Source organism: Pinus tabuliformis, chromosome X (assembly GCF_031772625.1).
Source record: "Pinus tabuliformis cultivar Carrire ecotype Pingquan chromosome X, CPIR1, whole genome shotgun sequence".
NCBI lineage: Eukaryota > Viridiplantae > Streptophyta > Pinopsida > Pinales > Pinaceae > Pinus > Pinus tabuliformis.
The window spans coordinates 1,209,028,151-1,209,033,059 of NC_142308.1; the positions used below are offsets into that span (position 1 = coordinate 1,209,028,151).

Genomic DNA, 4,909 nt, shown 5'->3' on the forward strand with positions numbered 1-4,909 from the left:
GATGAACCACACTTGTTGGTTTGAAATGCGTCAGCCAAAAAAAATTCTCTCATGTGATTTCTACCGAAAGACTTCGTTTAATTCATTAGGATCACAGAAGCTTGAATACAAAAAAGAAATAAACTAAATCACATAGTTGTGACTCTCCTCAGTCCTGACAGAATTGAAAACCCTTATTTACAAAAACACCTTGGAGACTTTGTCAAATCCTAACGGTGTTGTTTAAACTGATTTTCTTCTGTAATCTGGGCATTTCAAGGCCTCCTCCTTGTTTGGGTTGTGGTGTTATATGTTTTTCAAACTAGTTCTGTCGAATATAGCAATATGTATCTCAAAATGTGATTAATGACAATACCTATTTAGATTTGACATGACACAATGCAAAAAAATTTGCTCGAAGGAAGGACACTTTACCAAGGAAAAAATATATGAAGAAAATTTGCAGAAACCTTTTGACGAAATTCCACCATCACTTATATGGAATTGGAAGTACATAATCCATTTGTTAATAGTTTCTTTCACCCTATAAAGTGATGTTTTCTTAGTTTGCAAATTCTTCTATCTCCTTTGCGCTTACATGTCAATAATATATGTTTGTGATGAATATTTATGTTAACCCTACAAACTTCTCTCATATCGTGATCATTGACATTGACAACAGTGTTCCTATAAATGTCCTAAGTTGCCAGTGCAGACTTAAAGGAGAATGTGGGTGCGTAATAACCATTGAGTGAGTGTCTAATAAGCATGAAGTAAATTTTTGAACCCTTAGCTTCACAAACTCAAACTTGAGAACTTTTTGTTATTTGTTGGTCAACCATTTTATAGTGACTCTGTAGACATAGATTAATAATAAGCTATGATTAAATAGGAAACAACTTGCCCATGTTAAGTACACACAATGCCTTCCATTATCGAATCAATATTTTCATTAGCTTACTTCAACCTCTTTCTTTTTGGGTAAAGACTAGGGAGTGAGACCTGTGTGTATGCCCATGCTAAACCAGAATATTTGTTTAAGGGGAATTTTAATATTGAGTTTCACCAACACAAGATTAAAAAAAAATACAGGAGATTCTTTACAAATGCAATGTTAGTTAGTGGATACATAAATTTTGTCATGCTAACATGAATGTTTTTTTTTGGAAGATGGAGCAAACCAAACCTCTCAGGCATGTAGTGTAATTTATATGAACTTTTCAATGTTAAAAGTAGTCTTGACCCAACTCAGTCATACAAAGAACAATCAAAGACAAATAATTTCCAGAGTATATAGTTGTATATATTTGTGTTATTTACATCATCATACATCTATAGAATGGTTCCTATCCTATTGGTATGCTAAAAAAGGACTTGATCAAGGTTGAAACTTAAGGGGAAAAGAAGATAACATCTCTCATCTCCCAGCAATGTACAAAGCCATAATGCAATGGCCATTGGCTTTGAATCTCATTCATTAATGCAATTACAACTTGCTCATATGTACCAAATTCTAAGCTACATTGATATACAATGCTCATCTAATTCACCCAAAACCACTCACGTCAAGCCCCCTTTCCATGGAGGATATAGTGGTATAACCATTGGAATTCAAGTCCAATTCGACTGCCATTTTGAGAATTTATTATTCCCGTTTGAGAATTTTTTAACTTGATTCGTATAAAATTTTCATGTGGAGATAGAGCACTAGAAAAGGTTGATTATATTCATGTAGAGATAGAGCACTAGAGAAGGATGATTATTTTTATGTAGAGATAGAGCACTAGAAAATGTTGATTATTTGTATGGAGAGATAGAGCACTAGAAAACGCTAATGTCATTTCCATGGGTTGAACAAAAATCATGCCATTCATTCACAAGCTTCGTTTTTCTTCAGATAAAGGATTTCCATTTTATTCTTCGTGTATTATGTCACTAGTAGACTTCTATTGAAAAATAATTGAAGAATCCTTGGTCCTAGAGAAATAATAAGAAATATTTTCTTCTCCTGCCAATTCTTGGAGCCTCATATCTTTTCTTATTTCTTCATGCTAAAACTGTACCATTGCATCATATGCATACCTTGATTGTTTTCTACCACCAACTTGCAAATGTTTTGTAGGGATATTATTTGAACTCTCATTCTTTTAATTACGTTAATGTTGTACACATTTTCACCCTGATACAATTGGTCAATATAGACAAGAATGAATATGTGGCCCCTTTATCTTGTCATGGCTAGTGGTCTTTATTCCTTGACTATGTTATCTGTTCTTTTTTCTTTCCTCATTCCTTACTGAAGTTTTCATTCTCAAGCCTTCAAGGTAAATGAGAGTTGTGAAATTCCATCTTGCTTGCTAGATAGGGAGGTTACATCTACCAAATTAGCAAGTGGATGTTTTTAGCCATTGCTACAAGTTGAATTTCAGGCAATTGTATCAGTGGGACATGGTAAAAATCTTGACCCTATTGATGGATGATGGGGCCTTTTAGCTCATTATAGATACTCAATTATCTCTAATAGAGGTTTTCCTACAACTAAATTGGCATATTATGAATGTTTCTATCCCTTTTTCTCCTCATGCATAGATTTTTGGCATAAATTTGTTTATTTTTTACTGCAAGGAAGTCCCTCTTCCTTTCAAAAGTAAAAACCTTACATCAGTAAATAGTTGGGGCCTTTCATCTCTTACTAGAGCTTGTTGTGATTTCTATTACCATTTGCCTATACATAAATAGCTATTAGTAATTGGCATATTGTGAATGTTTATGTTTTGTCTTTACCAATACATATATTTTTGGCATATTTTGGTTTCTTCAGCACTGCAAGAAAGTCCCTTTTCCTTTCATCTCCTCAATGCTAGAATTAAAGGTGCAGAGTTCTGATTAGTCTTCAATTTACAGAATGTAAAACCCCAACATCCTGGACAGTGGTGAAAATTGCATGTAGGTTGTTATATTTCGAGTTTCTCACGATCAGTTAATATGGTTTTTGTCAGGCATAAATTTTTGTGATGCTTTCCATTTTGAAGTGGATCTTCATACATAAATACATACATACATATATATATATATATATATATATATATATATATATATATATATATATATATATATTGTGTTACAGGTTACAAACGAGAACCTCCCACCCATGGCGATAAATGAAATTTCAAAGGAGCTGAAGTGTCTTAATGAATCACCTCATGGAGGTATAATAGTAGTGGTCAATGATGACAACTTTTCAATAATAGTTGCGGACATTGAAGGACCATGCACATTATAAAATAATAACACATAACAATGTAACATATTTTGGATGGTTTATGCTTGACAAAGGAATCATTTTTTCATTTTTCATTTACTAAAGCATCTGAATTAATTTTTTTTTGCATGGTTATTACTAGATTTTTGGAACATGACCTATATTTACATTTATTGATGCTTTTTCATGCAGCTAACACTCCATATGAATTTGGTTTTTTTCAAATGAAACTGGTTCTAACTCCTAATTTTACAAACTCTCCTCCCAAAGGTAATTGTTGATCCTTATAATGATGCTTCATCTAATTTACATTCTCTTAAATGGATATTATGTTTTCTTTAGACGCTTAGCTTCCTATAGGACATTATTTTTGTTTTTCTACTTACTGCTTATCTAAATCATCAAGTATATAAGGGGGATGCATGACTTGTAAAAAATGAGAAATAAACTTTGGCGTCTTTCAATAGTAATGATTGGCTTGGATTGCAAGGTATTTTTTCACAAAAATCTTCCACCCTAATATTGCAAGCAATGGAGAGATATGTGTCAATACTCTGAAGAAGGATTGGAATCCAACCCTTGGACTGTGACACATTCTTCTTGTATGTGTTCATCCACTTATCAATTTAGCTTATTTATGGGTATGATGTGCTTATGTTACAAACAAAATATATTGATATGGGTTTATTTTGCAGGCTCTATACAAGCATTCATGCTTTGAAGCCCAAATTGAAGAGTAAAGTGGAAATTTCAGAGTCTACTGCTTTAAATGAAGGCCCAAAAAATACCCTTGTGACCTCTCCTACCCCACTTGTACCATGCACAACAAATAGGAGAATAATATTCAAGATCCAAGCATAAATGTCGCTTCAACAGAAGCTATAGGAGTTGGTGCATCAACAGTTCATAAGAAGAAGGATCTAGCTTCTACAAGAGTGCACATTGATAAGAAAAAGCTCGATGCAAGGAAGAAAAGTCTTAAAATATCATAGAAATTTAGCCCTTATTATCAGTTATTTGAGTCTTTTAACTGGTCATGTTACAAAGGTGAGCTAATTTATTCTATGAAATTAAAATGCATTGATGCTTTGACGTTGGATTGAGTATAATGTATTTAGAAGCTGGAAAGGTTTGGTCTCATAGTTTTTGGGAGCCAAAAATTGGGTACTTGAGACATAGTTAATGGAAACTTCTACAAATTTATGAGTTGTTATCTATATTTATTATTTTTGCACCCCCTGAAGCAATTTTGTATTTTTGTGTTCTTTTATGAGATTCCATCCATGTAAATCAGTTTGGTAAGTAATTTTCAATGATTGTATGCACTTTTCGAAATAGTAGTTTTGTTGATGCTAAGTTGTTACTCCGAACAACCTTGCCCGTAATGGAAACATTGAATCAACCTGAAATATTGAGTTTCTTTGGAAATGTTGAAATTTAGTCCTTTCACAACAATTAGTTTTTAGTTGAATAATGCCTATTTTTCATTTCTGTGGGTATGATGTGTATTTGATGCAAGGAAGAAAAGTCTTAAAATATCATAGAACTTTATACCTTCTTATCAGTTATTTGAGTCTTTTAATTGGTCATGTTACAAAGGTGAGCTAATTTATTCTATGAAATTAAAATGCATTGATCCTTTGAGGCTGGATTGAGTATAATGTATTT

General features: G+C 32.7%; 1 pseudogene; it reads left to right on the forward strand.

The window, feature by feature from the left end:
- Window positions 1–2,964: 2,964 nt before the first annotated feature.
- Window positions 2,965–4,233, forward strand: LOC149144311 (ubiquitin-conjugating enzyme E2 22-like; annotated as a pseudogene).
- Window positions 4,234–4,909: the final 676 nt, after the last annotated feature.